Below are 13,678 nucleotides of genomic sequence, written 5' to 3'. Positions count from 1 at the left end.
GTTCATCCAATCACCAAATGGCTCATTCATTTATCCCTGAGACAATTTCCAATTCCATCCATCTTTCATTCATTCTCAAAACCCATCCCTGACCTCCTGTTCCATCGGCTTTCTTATTTTGTAAAACAAACAAACAAAAAAGATACTTTATTTCTCAGCCTTCCCTGAAACTACATTAGTTTTGTGGCTCTACTCTAACCAATGAGATATAAACGGATATCTGCTAAAGGGATTCTAGAAAAGTATTTTCTTTCTTGATGAAAATGGGAATGGATATGGCTAGTTGAGGCCTTTGGTCTCTTTTCTCTCTTTCTCATCTGTAAAGATGCAATGTCTGGAGGAACAACAGCCGTCTTGACCATGGGGCATTATTAAGCATGAAGAGAATTAACCCAAGAACATCACAGCATGAGAGCATCACAACATGAGAGCTGCTAAACAATTTTAATATCCACCTACCTCTGGATTTCTTGTTATGGAAGCAAAATAAACCACTGTTTAAGTAATATGAGTTGGGTTTTCTGTTACTTATAGCGAAATGTATTCCTCATATGATTGCTTACTATGAGCGAGACAGGCACAATGCTTCTCCCAGGATGCTCCTAATCTAGAAAGGGGAGGAGAGAAAGAAAATAAAAGAAATAACAATAAAAGTAGGCTCCATGTACCTACAGCTCTACTGCTACCATCCAGAGAGACGGAGGCAAGGACATTCTCTGTCCAAAGCATGTTCCTAAAGCTCTTCTCACTTCCCTATCAAAAAGTGCCCCACTCTAAGAGCTCCCTGCACACACAGGCCCTGCTCTAATGTGCCCCGCCTGCTTCTGTCCTGTAGCTACAAGGTCCAGAGTTCAGACCACATGCAATGAAAGATTTTCTGGATTAATACTCATTTTAGCTCAGCTAGCACTTTTGCTATTTAAATCTACTTAGCACCAGTCTTAGCTTGTTTTCCTTCCCAGTCTGGTTTCTGTTTTCCCCCTGCCTAATCATATGCCAACATAATTCCTCCTATTTACCCTGGCCGGTTGAGCACAAGATTTCTTTCTGTTGGAATCCCAGGTTGACCCCTCAGTTCCAAGGTTCAGTGTCCCTCAGTTCCAAGATACAAAGTCACAAGCAGGAAAAAGGATGACAGTTGCAGATGCAGTGCTCAATAATAAGGAAGGAAAACAATAATGACTTTTTATTAATGAAAATAATCACAGGCCGGGCACAGTGGCTCACTCCTGTAATCCCAGCACTTTACAAGGCCGAGGCGAGCAGATTACTTGAATTTAGGAGTTCAAGACCAGCCTGGGCAACATGGCAAAACCCCATCTCCACTAAAAATACAAAAAGTTAGCTGGGTGTGTTGGTGTGTGCCTGTAGTCCCAGCCACTCAGGAGGCTGAGGTGGGAGGATAGCTTGAGCCTGGGAGGCAGAGGCTGCAGTGAGCCGAGATCACACCACTGCACTCCAGCCTGGATAACAGAGTGAGACTCCATCTCAAAAAAAAAAAAAGAGGCCAGGGGTGGTGGCTCACTCCTGTAATCTCAGAACTTTGGGAGGTCGAGGCCAGCAGATTACTTGAGATTAGGAGTTCCAGACCAGCCTGTCCACCATGGTGAAACCCTGTCTCTACTAAAAATACAAAAATTAGCTGGACATGGTGGTGGATGCCTTTAATCCCAGCTACTTGGGAGGCTGTGGCAGGAGAATCGCTTGAATCCGGGAGGCAGAGGTTGCAGTGAGCTGAGATTGCGCCACTGCACTCCAGCCTGGGCAATAGAGTGAGACTAAGTCTAAAAAGAAAAGAAAAGAATGAAAATAATCATGAACATGTGAGCACTGCTGGAGTGGCCCAGGACAACAGAGCCTCACTCTCCTGACCTCCCAGAGACTGTAAGCTCCTGGCAGACAGAGGCTATGCTGTGCTCATCCCACTGAGTACTCAGTGACTGATACACGCTGGGCACTCAAGATTTATCAGGTGGATAACTCCCCTCCACGACTCAATGAGATAAGTATAATTATCAATCCCATTTTACAGATGAAGAAACAGTCTCAGAGAGGAAAAAGCATTTGCCTAAGGTCAACTGCTGGTAAGTGGCAAAGCTGAGGTGTAAACTCAGGCAACCTGTCTGTAAGCACCTCACACAGGCGGTGCTTCAGTCTGTTTGTGTGCTCTTGGACACTTTCAATGAAATTTTGGCATGAAAAGGTACAGCGATTGCAATGTGAGCTAAAGGCAGTTATTTTCCCTCTGCTGAAACATGAAGATTCATCGCTGATTCTATGAGTTGGTCTTTGCTGCTCTTGGTAAGAATGACCTCTCAACCTGTGTGGGGAAGGTAGGCATCACGGAGTCACTGAGATGCTGGAAGATTCACTTTTTTAAGAGCATGAATGAAAGGCAGTTATTCAGAGGACCAAAAACCCTTCACAAAAGGATTCTGTGCGAGTGTCTCTCAATAGCAAACTAACTTCCTCTTGCCTTAGAAATTCATTCACTCAATCATTTAGCAAATGTTGATCAAGCCTCTAATGCATGTCTAGAACTCTTATAGGCACTTGTTCATAACTGTGAACAAGACAGATGAAATCCCTGCCCTCAACTGGCTTATATCCTGATAGGGGAGATAGATAACATGGTAGGCTGAGAAGTAGTGCCCCGAAAAATATCCACTTTTGAATCCCTGGAACTTGTGAATGTTAAATATTTTTTACCATGTTTTACCCCACGTGGTAAAATAGAAATAAAAATAAAAACATCTTTGCAAATGTGATGAAGTTATGGATCTTCAAATGCGAATGATCCTAAACACATTAATTGTAAGAGGGAGGCTGGTCAGGTACAGTGGCTCATGCCTGTAATCCCAGCACTTTAGGAGACCGAGGAGGGTGGATCACTTAAGCCTGGGAGTTAAGTGAAGTTAACTGAGGCCAGCCTGGGCAACATGGTGAAACTGTGTCTCTATAAAAAAATACAAAAATTAGCTGGGTGTGGTAGTGCATACCTGTAGTCCCAGCTACTTGGGAGGCTGAGGCAGGAGGATTACTTGAGCCCAGGAGGTTGAGGCTGCACAGTGAGCCATGATCATGCTGCTGCACTCCAGCCTGAGAGACAGAGCAAGACCCTGTCTCAAAAAAAAAAAAAAAAAAGAAAAGAAAAGAAAAGAAAAAGATAGGGAGGCAGAGGGAGATTTGACACACACAGAGAAGGAAGTGCTGTGAAGATGGAGCAGAGAGATTACAAGCCACCACTGCCAAGATCGGAGTGATGCTAACACAAGCTGAGGACTACCACGTATGATTATCAATCCCATTTTACAGATGAAGAAACTGAATCTCAGAGAGGAAAAGGAACTTGCCTAAGGTCATACTTTTGGCAAGTGGCAAAGCTGAGATGTAAACCCAAGCAGCCTGTCTCTAAGCACCACACACGGGTAGTATCTCAGTCTGTTTGTCCCTCACCAATCAGAGCCTTCCTCCGGGAGTTGAAAGAGACACGGAACTAATTCTCCCCTGGAGCCTCCCGAGGGACTGCCGACACCTTGACTTCAGACACCTTGACTTCAGCCCCGTGCTACCGATTTCAAACTTCCTACGCCCAGAACTAGGAGAGAATACATTCCCGCCGTTTTAAGCCACAAAGTTTTTGGTAATTTGTTACAGCAGCCCTAAGTGTACAAACACAGATCATTGAAAAACTCTGCTGCATAAACAATACCGTGCCGCGTGCTGTGCAAATAGGACTGAATGCTCACGGGACTTTTCAGAAGCATCCCCTGCATCTAGTGGGGCGCTCCCGTAATGGAAAGTTCAACGACCAGGAAAGGCTTCACTTCCTGGCTCCACTTTCCTTCTGCTGAAACACAAAGATTCATCGCCGACTCTATGAGTTGGCTTTTGCTGCTCTTGGTGTGCCCCCTGTAAGCACAATCCCAAGGCCACCGTGGAGCCCCGCTGGAACCTTCTCCCTGCATCCTGTTTAAGTCCAGCGACTTCCCTCGCCAATTAGAGGCTTCCCCTCCAGCCGGTCCGGCTTTCCCCACACCTGCCGAGGGAAGCACGTGCCGGCCATTAGCCTCTCTTCATGCCACCGCTGCGTGTCACTTCATTGTTCCCCAGTTGGCAACGGTTCTGGAGAAATGACCCCATTTGGAAATGTTTGTGGGAGTCTGAGCAAAAGATCTACACAGCCCTCTTCTGGGGAAACACGAGGGTTATCAGAACTACCTCTTCTCAAGCACCCATTTCATGCCAGAGCTGTATCTCCTTGCTGCTCAAGATGCGGCCAAGGCACCCCCATATCCGCATCTGCTGGGGGCTGAGGAACACACCTCTCACTCCCTGCCCAGAACTGCCAACTCTGAAGCCGCATTTTTAGTGTATTTTGTTTGTTTGGTTTGACACAGGGTCTCACTCTGTCACCCAGGCTGGAGTGCAGTGGTGCAATCATGGCTCACTGCAGCTTTGGCCTCCCAGGCCCAAGCAATCTTCCCATGTCAGCATCCTTTGCAGCGAGGACCACAGGCATGTGCCAACATGCCTGGCCATTTGAAGATGTATTTTAATAAGATTTCTGGGTGACTCATGTGCTAGTAAGAGTAGGAGCTTTCCCAAACTACCACTAGGGATAAGGCCAGAGACTGGGAGTCCTGGTTTCCATTCTCAAAGTGACTGATAGTCCGGATTTGCTTGGCTGTATGGAGCTCAAAGCAATATTCCCAAGGCCCAGGATATCTCAATTTTGCTCGTTTTCAGTGTCCTGGGTCACTGAGAGTCTTTGCTGTCCCCAGAATCCACTTCCCAATTTTCCAGTAACTTTCCTTATTTAGGGATCAAGTCAGGTTCACCCCTAATATGTGAGGTCTCAAGGTGTAGAGGCCATGAGGGGGCACCTTGCAGACCTCTAACTACAGGAGGTGAAGTTGACGGAGGACCTCAGCACTGAACTATGACATTCATCACTGTACTATGACATTCATCACTGTTTTGCTCAGGAGGGGCTGCATTTCCCATGGCTGCCCCCAGCCAGTGACTGACAAGGCAGGGACACTAAGGCAGGTTTGTTTCTGACACACATGGGACTTTATGGATGGTGGACTTTGGCTTAAGGATCCGCTTTCCTCCCCCCATGGCTTTGCTGAATCTCCTTAGGCTGCACCATGGTCTAGAACACTTCCACCCTGCCTTCCTTTCCTCTCTCCTTTACTCTGGGTCAGACCTGCATGGCTCACCCAACCTTCCCCAGCTGGCTCCATCTTTATTTCCTCCCATAGGTATTTCTCTTAATTAAATGCTTGCACATTGAATCCTACCTTGGTATGGGATTCTTGGAGGACCCAATGACACACAGGGCAGGAGGACAAACTAAGTCCCACAAGGTCCCAAGGTTTCTCTCCACCTCTCCAAGTCCAAGGTGGGCAAGCTCTGCTCATAAGATGCCCCTAGCATGCATCTCACTAGACTCAGCCTTTATGTTCCTTGAAGGAAGCTGAGGCCAGGGGAACAGCTTTGAATTTATATTTTTCAGGCTTCCAGAGTTTCCCGTAGGAACATGAAGTGTCAGGAAAGCAGCCCAGCTTCTTTCCACCGCAGTTTTCCATACCCCCAGGCCTCAAGTGCACTCAAGGGGTATCCTGGTTTCTATATCCAAACTGCATCCATATCCCGCCACTCCCTTAACAACTGTCCCTCGGGTCTAGGACCAGAAGCATCAGAATCTGCTGGGAGGACAGATGCAGGGAGGTCTATGCAAAGCCTGGAATAAGGCCTGGAACTATTAAAGTATGGAATTCAGGGATTCCACGTACCCAGAGCAAAGTCTTCCCCTAGGCCCCATGGACTTCCCATCCTGTGGGAAGGGGCATAGCCCAAAGAGGCCAGAGTGGAGTCCCCCAAGGCTAGGCCTAACAATTCATTGTATTCAACCTTTAGCCTTTAGCCTTCCTCCCCCACCCTTAGCCCATGAAGCTAGCATGGGCCCCATCCCAGCTCCCAGGGCAGACATATCACCTAGATAGTAGCCACAGTGATTGTTTCTTGGATGGCCAGCTGACCTAATGAGCCTCACAAAACCGCTCGGTGTGAAAGCTAGGAGAGAAGCATGTGTTCCACATGCTGACCTTGGGTTTGGGGAGATCGAGATTCCCGGAGCACTGCTGCCATCCTTCCCCCTTAGAAGATGACTTGTAGCTCCCAGAGGCAGCTGTAGGGAGTCCAGGAATGAAGCCAATACAGCAGAAGGCAGAGTCAAGGGAGGGGAACAAAAAACCAGAAGCAACTGCAGCCAGTACCAGTCTGAACCCTCAACTTCCTTCAGTTACACAGGTTCATCCACCACTCAAAACAGAATAAATCCAAACACACATATATGGCCTCTACCTTGAACTCCAGTCTTATTAAGAATAAGAGTAAGTGACTTCGTGCAAACTCTGTTCTCACCCCTAAAACACCCAAAACCTCACCAAAGAAGAGACATATTTGCCAACTAAGCATATGAAAAGATGCTCACCATTATTAATCATTAGGGAATTCAAATTAAAACCATAATGAAATAGCACTACTTATCTACTAGAAAGGATAAAATTTTAAACCAGAAAAAGAAAATGAAAGAAACTGGCAATATGGAATACTGGTAATGATGTGAAACAACTAGAACTTTCATACACTGAAAGTAAGAATGCAAAATGGTACAGCCCTTTGAAAACACAGTTTGGCAGTTTCTTTTGTAGCAAACATACTCTTACTAGGTTGCCCAGTAATGCTATTCCAAGGAATTAACCCAAAAGAAATGAAACATACATCTACAAGAAGACTTGTATGTGAATGTTCACAATAGCATCCTTCATAATCACCAAAAACTGAAAACAGCCCAAATGTCTCTCAACAGGTGAATAAATAAACCAAATAGGGAACAACCATACTGATATGGTTTGGATTCGTGTCCCCACCCACATCTCACGTTCAAATGTAATCCCCAGTGTTGGAGGTGGAGCCCAATGGGAGGTGATTGGATTGTGGGGGTGGATTTCCTCCTTGGTACTGTTATCAAGATAGTGAGTAAGTTCTTGAGAGATCTGGTTGTTTAAAGGTGCATAGCACCTCCCTCCTCGCTCTCTTCCTCCTGTTTCGGCCATGTGAAGTGCTGGCTTCCTCTTTGCCTTCTGCCATGATTGTAAGTTTCCTGAGGCCTCCCGGGAAGCCAAGCAGATACCACCATGCTTCCTGTACAGCCTGTGGAACTGTGAACCAATTAAACCTCTTTTCTTTATAAATTACCCAGTCTCAGGTATTTCTTTATAGCAATGCAAGAACTGACTACCACAGTGGAATATTACTTGGCAATCAAAAGGAGCAAACTCCTGCACACACAACAAAATAGGTGAATCTCATAAGCACCATGCACAGTGAAAAAGGTCAAACACAGGAGGCTACTCACAGAATGAATCCTTTAAATGACATTCTGGACAAGTCAAAACTATAGGGACAGAAATCAGATCCGTGCCTGGCAGGGGTCGGGGTGAGGGAAGAAGAAAGAAGAAACCTTTCAGGGTGATGGAGGGGTTCTATAGCTTGGTTGTGGTGGTGGTTACATGCCCATAAATATTCATGAGGAATAATTGAACTGTACATTGAAAAAGTGCATATTGTATTTCATTGAATGTAAATTATACATCAATAAACCTGACTTCATGTATATACTGATATGTTTGGATATTTGTCCTCTCCAAATCTCATGTTGAAATATAATCCCCAATGTTGGAAGTGGAGCCTGATGGGAGGTGTCTGGATTATGGGGGTGGATCCTTCATCAATGGCCTAATGACATCTCTTTGGTAATGAGTGAGTTCACACAAGATCTGGTTGTTTAAAAGTGCACCTCCCTCTCTTTCTTGCTTCCATGCTCAATGTGTGACATGCTGGCTCCCTGTCACCTTCTACCATGATTGCAAGCTTCCTGAGACCTTCACCAGAAGCTGAGCAGATGCTGCCATCATGCTTCTCATTCGGCCTACAGAACCATGAGCCAATTAAACCTCTTCTCCTTGTAAATTACCCAGCCTCAGGTATTTCTTTATAGAAATGGAAGGACAGTCTAACATATACACCAACTGAATACCAGTACTTATCATGTGTTCCAAATCCTTTACCTGAATTAGCTCTTCTAACCCACCTAACAACCCTACAAGGTGTGAGCTATTATTATTACCATTTTACTGATGAGAAAACAAACATAGAGAGGAGGAGTTACCTGCCAAACGTCACCCAGCTAGCAAGTGGTGGGCTTGGGACTCAAATCCAAAAAGTATGATTTGGAGCCCATGCCCATCCCCACTGTACCACAGGTTGCAAATGGGGGCATGGAGGCCAAATCATTTGCTTACATTCACCAGCGAGGTCAGAGAAGGGAGAATGGGAGCAAATCAGATTTAGGAAAAAAAAAAAAAAAAAAACCTTGTTCCAGCCCCAGACATGCTGATTTTCCCACAGTTGCTGCTCCAATTCTTCTGGCTAATTCTTCAATGCCAGCCAACTCCCTCTGGGCCCCTAACTCGAAAGCCCAGCAAGATTCTGCAAGAGAAAATGACTGCTTCCTAAAAGCACCCGGTGGATTTCCCTGACACATCTTGTCGGCACTCAGAATGCCCATGACAGCTTCTCCTGAAATATTTTCCAGGTGAGCTCTCTGACTGCCCCACAGCCAGCCTATTGCCTCTGATTATTCCTGTTCCCTCACAGCCGGAATGGCCTGTTGACAAGACCTCTCACTCCTTCCAGGCCCAGATCTGACCTTCCCCAGTTTCTTAGATCAAATGCAGAAGCAGGTGCTTAAGGAGAGTCACTGGATGGTGTTAAAAGCCGATTTCTCCCCCTCTTAACAATGCAAGTTGGAAGGTGGTGATCAGAGGGGAAACATTTAGAGGCAATGTTCCTCCAGGTGCCATTTCCTCACAGTGGACTTGGAGCAAAGGCTGCTCCAACAGCAGGGAAAAAAACCCCACTGGGGCTCTGGGCCTGACACAGGGGCACATTGGATGGACTGCCAGGTCTGGAACTTTGTAAGGGGTTGCAAACATCTGTGCTGCAATGTTCTTCCCAGCTCAATTAGAAAGATGGACCAGACTCCACCAAAGGCTCCCCTAGGAAGTAGCTGAAATGCAGTTTCCACAGACCCTTAAAAGTGGCAGAGTAAGAACATCTGCCAAAACAGGAAAAATGTTTAACAACTTGACAAGGAGTTTTTAAAAATCTTCCCCAGGGTTTGTCTACTGTAAATCTGTTAAAGCAGGGTTTTAGCCCAGGGATAGGAAGGAGTTGGGAATCTTGGTTCTAATTCCATTTTGAACTTGTCTGTTCTCAAACCTCTTTGTCATTCCTCCATTCTACTTTCTTCTATCAGAGCAAACTGGTTTCCTGTTGAGAGCTGCCTGTGATTGATTGGTTGTGACTGTTGTATGTTAAGAGGGATTCTGAGTCATGTATGGACTCAGTGAGAAAGAGTGTTGTGATTGATTAGTGATGTCTGCTGGGACTGAGGCAATAGGGAATCATAATAGGCAAGCCACCTATTTCCCATCTCTATTATATACAAAAAGGAAATGGTAATAGGAGGAAGACATCAGAAAAAAGTATCAAAAATAAATGCAATTTAGTTTACTAAAAACCACCAGATACCTTTTAGAACCTGTTTCTGACAAGCATAGCCCCAGCTACTGACTCCAGTGCTACCCCAGAGAGTCCAGTAAACACTCAACACCTGCAAAGCATAAAGCATGTGGTCGTCTTCTAAGAAGAACACAGTTCCTTCTGCATAATGATGTCATTATTGTACTCTGTGATCCCACCACCCTGGCCACAGTCGATTGGTTAAAACAGTTGGAAAGTATAGGCCACAGGCACCTGTTTGGGTAAATAAAGTTTTATTGAAACATAGCAACACTCATTGGTTTGTGTATTATCTACAGTTACTTTTGTGCTCCAATGATGGAACTGAGTCACTGTGACAGAAACTGCATGGCCTGCAAAGCCAAAAAGTTTTACTCTCTGGCCCTTTTTATTAAAGTTTATTGACCCTTGGATTAAACAGTTACCATTCAATGTAAATGTAATTGAAATGAAGGGTTCATAATAAAACTCAGCCATCTATAAGTTATCTTGAGAATAACCACTGTCATGCTATATTGGCTGATGACAAATTATTTCAGTTATCAGATTCTTTGTCTTTCCCTCTCTCTCTGAGGGAGATACAGGTTGAATCAAGGTTACTAGAACTACTGCTGGATCCCGAATGGAAGTGAAACACTGGTCTTGTTTTCCATGAGGCTTGCTCTATAGCCTAATCTTGGAAACACTGTATTATTCCCTATGCTTTCACACTTCCCTGCATTTTTAAAAAATAAACTTTCATGACCTAAGGGTAGGAGAGTTAGGGGATTTCACTTCTCATGCCACCTCTGGTGGTGCCTGTCTAGTACAGTGTCTGCAAACATGAAGCCTGGACAGGAAAGAGTACCACGATGGATTAGTGATGTCTGCCATGGGTCATGGAAGGAGAGGAGAGAGCAATGTGTGATGTGTATTTAGAGCTAGGGCTTAAGTTAATCTTCTGTGTCTTCTCTTTGCAACCTAAGAGTCTATCTTCTATGTCTACCTTATTACCACCTTCTCTCATCTTCCTTGGAAGTTAGATTTAAAATACATCATTCTGTTTGTGAATATGCACCATTGCGCCATTTTCTCCAGAGAGTTTCATATATAATCTTTATTTCCTCAGTCAAATAACAAACATCTCCTCAAACATGCTATTTCTCTTATTTGAAAAGACTCCTGGCCAGGCATGGTGGCTCACACTTGTAATCACAGCACTTTGGGAGGCCAAAGCGGGCAGATCACCTGAGATCAGGAGTTTGAGACCAGCATGGCCAACATGGCAAAAACCCATCACTACTACTAATACAAAAAATTAGCTGGGCCTAGTAGCACACATCCTGTAGTCCCAGCTACCTGGGAGCTGAGGCAGGAGAAACACTTGAGCCCTGGAGGCAGAGGTTGCAGTGAGCTGAGATTGCGCCACTGCACTCCAGCCTGGACAACCGAGCGAAATTCCATCTGGAAAAAAAAAAAAATCCAGCAGCAGGTGCCAAGCTGGGCACATAATACTCATTTAATGAATCCATGAAGCTTCTAATTTGGGGATTGAAGGTACCAGCTTTCCTCTTAGAGCTCTGATTCTCCATTTATTCACATCAACTTTGAGGAAGACATTCCCTCTAGTTCATCTAAAAGTTTCCCTTAACAACTCAATCATCTTTATTCTTGTGCAGGGCAATGGATATGCCATGCCCCACAAGTCCAGCTGGTTTGGCTGGGAGCCACCTGGCTGCAGAGTCACTGTCTGTCCGGGTGCAGTGACTATCCACGAGAAGTTGGACTTACCCTTTGTTTCCAAGTTCTCATCCTGACCCCTGCCTACTTCCTTCTTGGCTTCTCTCCACCTCTAAGCTTACCTCACTCTCCAAGGCCTCCTCCCACCCACTCTGTGACCTTTCTCTCTAAAATATGGCCTACAGAGAGTCTCTATGTAACAAAAGCTCATTTGCTGGTGACAATCCTTCCAAGCCTTCCCAGGACTTTCCAGCCTCCAGATCTGAAGGTTATGTTAACTTAAACACCCACCGGTCTCTAACTCATGGCCCCTACCTGTGGAATTGCCGACCCTCAGAATCATTTCCTACTCACCTGCTGTCACTTTCCCTAGTTACTGCTTAGATTGGCCAGGGATAGCCCTCATTTATTAAGTTTATTCATGATCTTCTTGGTACATGCTTTGTTTTTTTGAGACAGAGTCTTGCTCTATCACCCAGGCTGGAGTGCAGGGCCATGATCTCAGCTCACTGCAACCTCTGCTTACCGGGTTGAAGTGATTCTCGTACCTCAGTCCTGCAAGTAGCTGACACTACAGGCACCTGCCACCACACCTGGCTAATTTTTGTATTTTTAGTAGAGACGAGGTTTCACCATGTTGGCCATGCTGGTCTTAAACTCCTGACCTCAACTGATTTGCCCACCTCAGTCTCCCAAAGTGCTGGGATTACAGGTGTGAGCCATGGCGCATGCCTTTTGTCACCCAAGGCCCTAAAACAGAACTGCCTGGACCCCAGTCTTATACAAATCTCCATAACAAAAACTGCTTCTCATTTCTCCTCAACTCTCCTTCTACACAGAAGAAATATGCAGTCGGCTCTCAGGAAGGTAGTCTAGCGCATGGTTAAGAGGACGACATTGCACTAGACAGGTGGATTTAAATTCAGATTTCCACTCTTTCCTGGCCACTCAGATGTTAACTAAACTCCCCATGCCTCAGTTTCCACATGCGTAAAGTGGAATATTAATACAGTAATCATTAACTTATAGAATTGTGTGGGCGTATTCATTTTCTAGGGTTATTGCAAGAAATGGCCACACACTGGATAGTTTGAAATAATAGAAATCCATTCGCTCATTGTTCTGGACGCCAGAAGTGGGAAATTGAAGTGTCCAAAGGGCTAGTTTCTTCTGAAGGCTGGGAGGGAGGATCTGCTCCCGGCTCCTCTCTTACCTTCTGGTGGCTGACAGCAGTGACAGTAGTCCTTGGAACTCCTCGGTTTATAGACACATTACCCCAAACTCTGCCTCCATTTTCTTTTTTTTTTTTTTTTTGCCCTGTCCCAGTCAGTGAAAGGGACACTTTATTGAGCCCCAGGGCCATGGGGCCCTTCGCGGAAGGAAAAGCCTTATTTGACCTTCTTCTTGGGGCACAAGTTGTTGGCGTGGCCACACTTCTTGCAGCAGTTGACAGCACAGGGGTGAGCAGGGCACTGGCGCAAATCCCTGAGAGTAATATCTTGTTGCAGTTGTATTTCTGGGCAAGCCAGTGGAGGGAAGGCTCAATAATGCCACCTCACAGACGCAGCACCAGGTGCAGGGTGGACTCTTCCTGGATGTTCTAGTCTGAGAGACTGCAGCCATCCTCCGGCTGTTTGCCCGCAAATATCAGACACTGCTGGTCAGGCAGGATGTCCTCCTTGTCTTGGATTTCGGCTTTGACATTCTCAGTGGTGTCAGTGGCCTCCACCTCAAGGGTGATGGTCTTGCCCATGAGGGTGTTCACAAAGATCTGCATCTCTGAGTCCGCAGCTCGGCCGCCTCACTGAAGAGAAAGAGCGCCTCCATTTTCATATCACTTTCCTCCATGTGTAGCTCTCCTCTGTGTGCCTCTCACTAGGACTCTTGTCCCTCAGAGCCTACCCAGATAATCCAGCATGTTCTCATCTTGAGACTCTTAACTATATTTACAAGACCTTTCTTTCTTAAAAAATTAAATTTATTTTTAATTTCCATAGGTTATTGGGAACAGGCGGTATTTGGTTACATGAATAGGTTCTTTAGTGGTGATCTGTGAGATTTTGGTGCACGCATCACCCGAGCAAAAAAACTAAACCCAATTTGTAGCCTTTTATCCCTCACCCCTTTCCCACCCTTTCCCCTGAATCCCCAAAGTCCGTTGTGTCATTCTTATGCCTTTGCATCCTCGTAGCTTAGCTCCCACCTATCAGTGAGAACATATGATTAGGTTACTCCAGGTTACTAAGAATGCCATTAACTCATTCCTTTCTATGGTAGTATTCTATCATATATATATATATAT

General features: G+C 45.4%; 1 pseudogene; it reads right to left on the bottom strand.

Moving 5' to 3' along the window:
- Positions 1–12,764: 12,764 nt before the first annotated feature.
- LOC117090959 lies at positions 12,765–13,153 on the bottom strand (annotated as a pseudogene).
- Between the last annotated feature and the right edge of the window lie 525 nt (positions 13,154–13,678).

This window comes from Trachypithecus francoisi, unplaced genomic scaffold, assembly GCF_009764315.1.
Source record: "Trachypithecus francoisi isolate TF-2019V2 unplaced genomic scaffold, Tfra_2.0 Lachesis_group11, whole genome shotgun sequence".
Lineage (NCBI taxonomy): Eukaryota > Metazoa > Chordata > Mammalia > Primates > Cercopithecidae > Trachypithecus > Trachypithecus francoisi.
The sequence above is the reverse complement of the archived record's forward strand: the minus strand, read 5'-3'. Positions and strand labels throughout refer to the sequence as shown.